Genomic DNA, 10,922 nt, shown 5'->3' on the forward strand with positions numbered 1-10,922 from the left:
GAAAAACTGCTATTGCCTTTACAAAAAAAGGAAGACATAATCAAGAACACTCTATGTTGTGGTTTTTTAAAAAGGTCAATATCTGGATGATTGCTTCAAGGATAAAAGTTACTATTATATAGAGATATCCTCAAATCATAAATGGCAATTGTGCTAGCAATCACAGTGTAAACCATTTCAAATAGACACTCCTTTAAAAAATCACAAAGTAGCAAATTTAAGCTTTGCTAAAATGTACCTACTTATAATAACATTCCATATTGCCTCTTTAAGCAATGGCATCAAGTGTTTGGTATTTTGACCAGAAAAAACAAATTAATCCACTGAATGAATTTACTCTGAATGTGATACAATAGATGATATTTAATTCTTTTTTTTTTTAATTTTTTTATTTTTTATTGACTTTGTAATAATATTACATTAAAAATATATATGTGAGGTCCCATTCAACCCCACCCCCCCACCCCCCCTCTCCCCCCCCCAACAACACTCGTTCCCATCATCATGACACAGATGATATTTAATTCTATATCCATTTTCAAATTGAATTTCATGCTAATGGTAAGATTTTTCAAATTATTATTCTTAACTGGCACCATTATAGAATGACAAATGAGATTTCTCTGTGTGTGGGAAAATTCCTTCAAGTAATTCAAAGAAACTGACAAGTCACAGGTGTGGCACAAACCAGTACATGAGTCAGGTTATATCACGATCTTTTTATTGGTTTGGGGTGGTATTTTATTAGGGCCAGAGTTATCGAAGGAATGTGCACATCAGGATAATTGTGATAGAATGTTTATGTTTGTTGTATGAGGCTCCAATTAAAACGGGTCAGTGTGTGGGATTAAGACACTGTATGAAGTGGGAAGATGGCAGAGTAGGAAGCTCCCTCCAACAGAACAACTATTGAACAGGCAGAATCTATCTGAATCAACTATTTCAAAACTACAGAGCCTAGGAGAACACTGTGCAGCATGCAGGGAAGACTGGAAGGGAGAAGATGGTAAAGAGTGGTGACTTGCACCCTGTGCTTCCATTGTCCATCTTCTAGCCTCGTGGCCGGCAGTAATGAGGTACTCAAACTCAGTCCCGGGCACAGCATGCTGGTGCCAGGGTGGGACATAAAGAGCTAGTTCCCACAAGATCTGGGGGTATACAGCCTGATCACTAATCACTGCTTTTGATTGGCTACATCAGATCACTGGGACCCAGCTCTGAGGGTGACCATTGTTCCAACCTGCCCCGACCAAAGGTGGAGGAGACTGAAAGATGGTCTCCTCTTTCAGCTGTCCTCTACAGCTCTAAGGTTTTCTTAGAACTGTGAAGGACAGCTGAAGGGCTGCAGAGGGTTCGAGCTAGAACAGTGTATGTGTATGCCAGCGAAGTCAAGTTGGTAGCAAATCAAATATGATTGCTATATATTGAGGATGTTAAAATTGACCCCATGGTAACCATAAAGAAAATACATGAAAAGTATATCCAGAAAGAAATGAAAAATATGAAAGTAAGCATTAATGGTAAAATTTAGGGATTAAAAAAGGCATAAGCCTTACAAAGACTAAGTAGCAAAGTGGCAGAAGAAAGTCCTACATTATCAGTACTTACTTTAAATGTATAGAGATTAAACTCTCCAGTCAAAAGGCACAGATTGGCAGAATGGATAAAAAAGCATGACCCAGCTATAAGCTTTTTATAAGAGACTCGCCTTAAATTCAAAGTTATAAGTAGGTTGGAAGTGGAAGGATCAAAAAAATATACCATGCAGGTAGTAACAAAAAGACAGCTGGGGTAGCTGTACTAATATCAGATAAAATAGAATTTCAGTCAAAAACTGTTACAAAAGAAAAATATGGTCCTTATATAATGATAAAAGGGTCAATTCAACAAGAAGATATGATTATAAAAATATATGCACATACAGCAGAGCCCCAAAATATTTGAAGCAAATATCGATAGATTTGAAGGGAGAAATAGAAAATTCTACATTAATAGTAGGAGACCTTAATGCAGCACTTTCTATAATGGATGGAACATCTAGAAAGAGATCAATAAGGAAAGAGAAGACTTGAACAATACTCTAAACCAACTACACCTAACAGACATATAAAGAACACATCATCTAACAGTAACAGAATACACATTCTTCTCACATGCACATGGATCATTTTCTAGGATAGACCATATGTTAGGTCACAAAACAAGTTTCGATAAATTAAAAAATATCGGGAAACGGACTTTGGCCCAGTGGTTAGGGCGTCCGTCTACCACATGGGAGGTCCGCGGTTCAAGCCCCGGGCCTCCTTGACCCGTGTGGAGCTGGCCCATGCGCAGTGCTGATGCGCGCAAGGAGTGCCGTGCCACACAGGGGTGTCCCCCGCGTAGGGGAGCCCCACGCACAAGGAGTGCACCCATAAGGAGAGCCGCCCAGCGCGAAGGAGGGAGCAGCCTGCCCAGGAATGGTGCCGCCCACACTTCCCGTGCTGCTGACGACAACAGAAGCGGACAAAGAAACAAGACGCAGCAAAAAGACACAGAGAACAGACAACCGGGGGAGGGGAGGGGAATTAAATAAATAAAAATAAATCTTTAAAAAAATAAATTAATTAATTAAAAAATATTGACATCATACAATATATCTTCTTTGACCACAGTGGAATGAAGCAAGAGGGGAAAATGGAAAATTCGCAAATATGTGGAAATTAATGTCCAACTAACCAATGGGTTAAAGAGGAATTTATAAGAGAAAGGAGGAAATATCTTGAGGTGAATAAAATTGAAAACACAACATGCCAGAACTTATGGGATGGAGCAAAAGCAGTACCAAGAGGGAAAGTTACATCTTTAAATGCTTACATTAAACAAGAAGAAAGATGTCAAATGAGGACCTAACCTCAAAACTGGAGGAACCAGAAAAAGAACAAAATAAACCCAAAGCAAGCAGAAGTAAGGAAATAAAAAGATTAGAGGAGAGATAAATGAAATAGAAAATAAAAGAAAAAAAAACACAATAGAAAGAATCAACAAAACCAAAAGTTGGTTTTTTGAAAAGATCAATAAAACTGACAAACCTTTACCTAGAATGATGAAGAAGAAAAGAGAGAGGATACAAATAACTAAAATCAAAATGATAAGGGGGACATTACGATTGACTGCACAGAAATAAAGAGGACTGTAAGAGGATACTATAAACAACTTTACGTCAATAAATTAGATAACCTAGATGGAATGGACAAAATCCTAGAAAAACACAAACTACCTACACTGACTCAAGAAGAAAAAGGAGATTTAACAAAGTAAAGACATTGAATCAATAATCAAAAACCTCCCAACAAAGAAAAGGTCAGATGACTTCACTAGTGAATTTTACCAAACATTCCAATCGGAGCTAACACCAACCCTATTCAAATTCTTTTTAAAAATTGAAGAGGAGGGAACACTCCCTAATTTATTCTATGAGGCCAACATCACCCTCATACCAAAGCCAGATAAAAATACCATAAGAAAAGAAAATTACAGACCAATATTTCTTATAAATATAGATTTAAAAATCCTCATAAATTACTAGCAGCCAAATCCAACAGTACATTAAAAGAATTATACACCATGATCAAGTGGGATTTATCCCAGCTCTGTAAGGGTAATTCAACATAAGAAAATCAATCATGCAATCACCACATTAACAGAATGAAAAAAATCACAATTATCTCAGTTGATGCAAAAAAGGTATTTTACAAAATCCAACACTCCTTCTTGATAAAAACACTTAGAAAACCGGGAATAGAAGGAAACTTCCTCAACATGATAAAAGACATATAAGAAAAACTCACAGCTAACATTATAGTTAATGGTGAAAATCTGAATGCTTTACCTCTAAGATCAGGAATAAGACAAGGATGCTCAGTGTTCACCACTCTTATTAAATATTGTACTGGAAGTTTTAGTCAGAGCAATTAGGCCAGAAAAAGAAATAAAAAGGTCTCCAAGTCAGAAAGGAAGTAGTAAAAGTTTCCCTATTTGCAGATCACATTATCTGATATACAGAAAATCCTGAAAAATCTACAACAAAACTACCAGAGCTAATAAATGAATCCAGCAACATGGTGGGTACAAGAGCAACATCCCCAAATCAGTAGTATTTCTATACACTAATAAAAATCAAAGTAAGAAATCTAGAAAAAAAATTAATTCAATATAGCAACTACAATAACAAAATATCTAGAATAAATCTAAGTATGTAAAGAACTTATACACAGAAAGCCACAAAACATCGCTAAAAGTAATCAAAGATGACGTAAATAAATGGGAGGACATTCGGAGTTTATGGGTTGAATGACTAAATATTGTTACAATGTCAATTTTACCCAAAGTGATTTACAGACTCACCATAATCCCAATCAAAATTCCAACAGCCTTCTTGGCAAAAATGGAAAAACCAATCATCACATTCATATGGAAGGGAAAGAGGCCCTGAATAGCCAAAGCCATCTTGAAAAAGAATATATCTGGAGGACTCACACTTACTAATCTTTTTTTTTTTTTTATAATTTATTTTTATTTATTTAATTCCCCTCCCCTCCCCCGGTTGTCTGTTTTCTGTGTCTTTTTGCTGCGTCCTGTTTCTTTGTCCGCTTCTGTTGTCGTCAGCGGCACGGGAAGTGTGGGCGGCGCCATTCCTGGGCAGGCTGCTCCCTCCTTCGCGCTGGGCGGCTCTCCTTATGGGTGCACTCCTTGCGAGTGGGGGTCCCCTACGCGGGGGACACCACTGTGTAGCACGGCACTCCTTGCGCGCATCAGCACTGCGCATGGGCCAGCGCCACACGGGTCAAGGAGGCCCGGGGCTTGAACTGCGGACCTCCCATGTGGTAGACGGACGCCCTAACCACTGGGCCAAAGTCTGTTTCCCACACTTACTAATCTTAAAGCTTATTACAAAGTCACAGTAATCAAAACACATGGTCCTGGCACAAGGATAATATATAGACCAAAAGAATCAAACTGAGAGCTCAGAAATCAACCCTTATATTCATGGCTAACTGATTTTTGACAAAGGGGTAAAAACCATTCAATTGGGAAAGAAAAGACTCTTCAACAAATGGTGCTGGGAAGACTGGACTTTCATATGCAAAAGAATGAAGGTGAACCCCCAATTCACCCCATATAAAAAAAATCAACTCAAAATGTGTCAAAGACCTAAATATAAGAGTCAGAACTATCAAACTCCTAGAAGACAATGTAGGGGATCATTCTAAAACCTTGTGTTAGGCAATGGTTTCTCAGACTTTACACCCAAAGCACAAGCAACAAAAGAAACAGATAAATGGGACCTCACCAAAACTAAAAACTTCTGTGCATCAAGGATTTTCTCATGAAAGTCAAATGACAACCTACACAGTGGAAGAAAATATTTGAAAATCACATATCCAGTAAGGGTTTAATAACCAGAATATATAAAGAAATCCTACAACTCAACAACAGAAAAGACAACCCAATTTAAAAATGGCCAAAAGACTTGAATACCCATTTCTTTAATGCATGAAGATATATATGGTCAAAAAGCACGTGAAAAGATGCTCAACATCATTAGCCATTAGGGAAATGCAAATCAAAACCACAGCGAGATACCATTTTACAGTCACTGAAAGGCTATTATTTAAAAATAGAAAATTACAAGTTTTGGATAAACTGTGGAGTAAAATGAACTCTCAGTTATTGTTGGTGGGAAAGTAAAATGGTGTAGTTGCTATGGAAGACAGATTGGCAGTTCCTCAGAAAGTTAAATATATAATAACAAGGTGACCTGGCAATCCTACGTCTAGAATATATACCCAAAAGAACTGAAAGCAGGACTTGAACAGACATTTGCACACCATTGTTTATCACAATTGCCAAAAGATGGAAGGAACCCAAATGTCCATTGACTGATGAATGGATAAGCAAAATGTGGTATATATACACAATAGAATATTATTTGACCATAAAAAGGAATGACATTCTGATGAATCTTGAAGACATCATGTTCAGTGAAATAAGACAGACACAAAAAGGATAAGTATTGCATGATCTCACTGATGTGAAATGATTAGAATAAGCAAACTTATAGAATCAAAATCCAGAATATAGGTTACCAGGGAATGGGACTGGTGTAGGAAATAGGGAATTCATGCTTCAATTCTATAGTTTCTACTTGGGATGATGGAAAAGTTTTGATAATGGGTGGTAGTGATGGTAGCTCAACATTGGGAATGTAATTAGCAGCACTGTATTATATTTTTGAGTGTGGTTGAAAAGGAAAATTTGGGTTTGTATATATATTACTGGAATACATTTTTTTAAAAATTCATGGGACTGTACAATGCAAACCATAAATCCTAAGGTAAACCAAGAACTATATTTAAAAGTACAACTATAAAATTGTGTTTTTGTCCATTTTTATCATACTAATGCAAGGTATTAATAATAGAATGGTATATGGGAACACTATTTTATGCATGATTTTTCTGCAAACTCACAACGTCTCTAATAAAAGAAGAAACAAATTCATAATGATTTTTAAACTATTAGCACAAAAAAATAAAGACACTGTGTGAAGGCTCTTGGTTGCTTCCTGAGGTAGGAATTGCAAAGTGGAATGTATAATTTTATTGCTAAGACACTTGGGGGGATGTGGCAGGGGTGGGAGGGTGCTAAGCATTCCATTTTTCTCCTTTAAAATGTGTTTTAATCAACTAGCCGAAAATTATTAATTGAGGAATGTCCCAACATGGTTGTAAACCCTGAAATTCCAAATAAATGAGATCACTGTCTATGTGACAAGCTCCCATTCTTGTTGACTAGTCAATTAAATTTCAAGATGGTTGTTGTGCTGCTCAGATCTGGTCAAACTCATGTAGCAGTTAAAACAATATTGCAAAAGCTCAAGGGAAAAAAGGCCTTCTCCAAATGGCTTGGGTTTGAAGGAAATGATTTTATGTTATCTTAAACACCTTACTGTGTTAAAGGTTGACCTTCTAAAATACATGCCATGCAAATGTATTGTGAGCTGATTCATGGATCCCAGTGGTTCTAACCCGGTCAGACTCAATACCTCCTTTTTGTTACAAATCTTTAGTAAGACCCTCCTGCAAAGATAAATCTAACATATAATTTCAAAAACCATTATATTGCTCTACTTGTACTATAAAGGGAAAATAAAGGGAAGGTAGTTTATTTTGAAATACTATGAATAACAAAATGTTGATGCTTGGCCACAACTCTGCAAGAAGACCTAATGAAGCCATTAGAAGCTTGCTCTCTATGGAATCGCCATGAAGGTGAGAGTTACAAAGGCAGGCTGATAAAAAAGTATGCTTCCCAGTTGCCTGGGGTATCACCAGAGCATTGCTACTGCGGAAAAGATTTACCAAATGGTGCATGACTCAGAAAGTTCTGAACAAAACCAGGCAGTTTTCTCTTGATGCATTTTTGGAAAATTCAGTGTGTTTCAAATCATGCCAGAAACACTTTGTGCTTATACAGAAAACAACTTGGGTTCTAGGTTTCGATTATTTTAAGCAGATCTTTCGCCTGCATGTTGGGTTGAGTCTGAGAACCGTGAAGGACACTGGACAGGTCTTCACTGTGCGAGGCCATCCCTTGCACTGCAGGACCTCTCGCATCCCTGGCCCTGCCCGTCAAACACCAGGCGTACCCCCACAATCAGAGTGACTGCGTAGAAGTGCCCCCACATCCCATCATGCCCATGCTTGAGAGCCTGACAAACACCGACCATCCATCATGCCCAGCCACAGTCACCCTCCCACTGGGGCCATTGCAGCTTTCTCCACTGCCCTGGGATTCCTCCATTACTGTTTGCATGTGTTTTATTGATAATATTTATTAAATAATAAAATGGTTTTTTAACAGCATTACTGATTAGCTGAAAATCAAATCTTAAACATAACTTTCCTCTCTCTACTTTTATAATAGCTGATGAGTAAATAAGCTGATGTCAGATGTTTGTTTTAGAACTACCCCTGATGGGGAGTGGGTGTAGCGCAGTGGTTTGAGAGCCTGCTTCCCACGCATGAGCTCCTCGGTTCAATCCCCCAGCACCTTCTAAAAAAAAAACAAAACCAAATGAAACTATCCCTGCGTGTACACACTGATTGACCTTTAGGCCATGCAGGCTTCTGAAATGCCTCCAGTCATTTAAGGAAGATTAAATCACATTCAAAATGGTTCTGTCTTAACACAAATACTTTTTTACCATGGTCTTATTAGTAAAATACAGTTCTCAAGAATGAAGGTGCTTTGAGGACAAGCCTTCATTTTCACATTTCTTATAGTACCTACTCCTAACTGACAGCACAGATGCACTTAATAAATAGCTATTGAAATGAGTGAATTTGTCAATGCAAGATATTTATAGTAACTAAAAATGTTGAATTAATCAAAATACCCTAGCTTCAATCCCTCCAGCTGGAGGGAATGTTGATACATTTCACTTTCAAGTACGCTGTCATCATCATCATCTCATGATCAATGAACACAAACACGAGTCACAGTGAAGATCAAAACTCTTCCTATAGGTTATTCTTTCAATGTCTTCATTGCAGATAAAATGAAGTCACCTGAAATCTGCAGAGTAATTATGTCACATAGCCTCATGTCATCATTTATCCATTCCCAGGATAAAATTGTTTCTCCTGGGCCCTGCAAGAAACAAGTTTTGCTAAGGCAAGCAACCCCCAATTATAGTGATATCGTTGCTGTGGAAAAAATAACAGTGTAATTAAATTTTGCAGGTGCAACAATCCTGCCACCACAAACCGTGGAAGGAAATATGTGAAATTATCCTGAGCAATTTTCTCTAGTGTAATTTGGAAATTAGCCCACCTGGAGACATAAACCCACAATTTCCTCTGCCATTGTCTTATCACGCTTATCTTGTCTTAAATGCTGGGACTCCAATTGTGAAAAGAAACAGGTTTGAACACCAAAAATCTCAGCAACCGAGTCAAATACTTCGAAAGTTTGAATTCCAGGTCCATTGACTTTCTTGGTGCCTTTAAAGACCATAAAAACCAACCGAAAGTCCTGCAGGGCATAGGTAACCTGCCAGAAAAGTATTCCTGAGCCCGGGCAACTCGGAAACACGTGCAGACTTGAACTGCATTTTGCTGCCAAAGCCGGCGTTGCTCCGCAGCCACGCGGCTTCCCCCGAGAACCTGGTATGCGAACACAGCTCGGGAAACAAAGCTGGTTCACACCAGATACTGCGACCTCCCGGAGAGAACCATTTTCAAACTTTCCATCTCCTCCGCGGTGGAGGGAGCGGCAGAACAAAGACGCGAAGTCAGAAATTGTGTGGTCTGTTTTGCTGCTGCTGCAATGCACCATGTGACGGAGAAAGCGCTTTCCTAGCCTCAGGTGCGCCACCTGTAAAAGGAGAGTCTGTATTTGCCAAAGGGCTTTGGGATGACCAAAGACTCACCGCCATTATCCAAATAGTTGTACGTCTTTTAGGCTGTGTGGTCATTTCTCACTTGCTCCTGGAATTTCTCAGGGAGTTTGAATCAGTCAAAAACTTTAAAAATGTTATCTTCCTCCCTCTTCATTCCCTCCACCCCAAGCCTCTTTGAACACTCCTGTCTGTTGAGCTCTAGTGTTAGGCACAGCACTATAGGGGGTTATCTTGTTATTACTATGGCTTGCTTTCACTTCACACAAATATATAAACATTCTTGGTACATGAACATGTAAAAATATGCACACTTACAAAACTACACACTGCACTTCAGCCCTGGCACTCATCTAGCTATATTCCAACCAGAAAGCTTCACAGCCCTTGCCTCTCTCAACCTACTCTGGGTTAGGTGCCCCTTTCCTGTCCTTCTCCAGCACTCTGTACTCAGACTCTTAGAGCAGTCCTTGCTGTATTGTGATTGTGTGTTTATTTGTCTGCCGTCCCCACTGGCCTGTGAATTCTTTGAAGGCAGGGGTTGTATTGTATATTGCTATCTCTTCTGTGCATAGGACAGTGTTTGACTAAGTACGGTTTACCTGGAACTTGTAAACATAGCACAGTTTCACTTGAGCTTAGTTTAAAATATGTAAAACATAGTTTACAAATATTCTTGTAAAATGAGTGACTGGCTATATATGCATGTAGACCTATATAAACATTTTAATATATATTTATCATTCCCATGTTTTTCTTTTTAATTTTCATAAATTTCTAAAATTGTAAAACATAAAAGTTGCCATTTTAATTTTTTTTAAGTGTGCAACTCAGTGGCATGAATTATTTTTACATGGTGTGCGACTACAGCACCTTCCATTATTAAAACTTTTCCTCACCCAAAGCAGGAACTACTTACCCATTAAGCAATCATTCCCATTCCCTTTCCCCCCACCCCTGGCAACCTCTAATCGACTTTCTGTCCCCATGAATTTGTTTATTTCAGATATTCATAAAGGGGGGAATCATACAATATTTGTCCTTTTTGTCTGGCTTGTTTCACTCAGCATAATGTTTTCAAGGTTTATCCATCTTGGAACATGTATCAGAACCTCATTCCCTTTTATGGCTGAATAGTATTCCATGGTATGGAAATGGTTTTGCAGCCTTCAAAAGTTATGGAGTCTCCTAATAAACATTTCAAACAACTCAGAAGTACTCATAATGACAAAAATAAGTCTCCTTTCATCCCTTCCCATCAATTCCACTTATTTCTCCAGAGAAAAAAGTAAAGGCTTTTCTTTTTATAAACATGTATTTAATATGTGAACAAAAATATTTTAAAACAAAATATATTTTAAAAGGATATTTAAAACATTACATTTTAGGTATTCTTCATATCTTGCTTTTTTCTACTTAAAATATAAAATAATATTATTTTTCATTCATAAGCTCAGAATATTGATTTGTTCAGATATTC

This window comes from Dasypus novemcinctus, chromosome 16, assembly GCF_030445035.2.
Source record: "Dasypus novemcinctus isolate mDasNov1 chromosome 16, mDasNov1.1.hap2, whole genome shotgun sequence".
Lineage (NCBI taxonomy): Eukaryota > Metazoa > Chordata > Mammalia > Cingulata > Dasypodidae > Dasypus > Dasypus novemcinctus.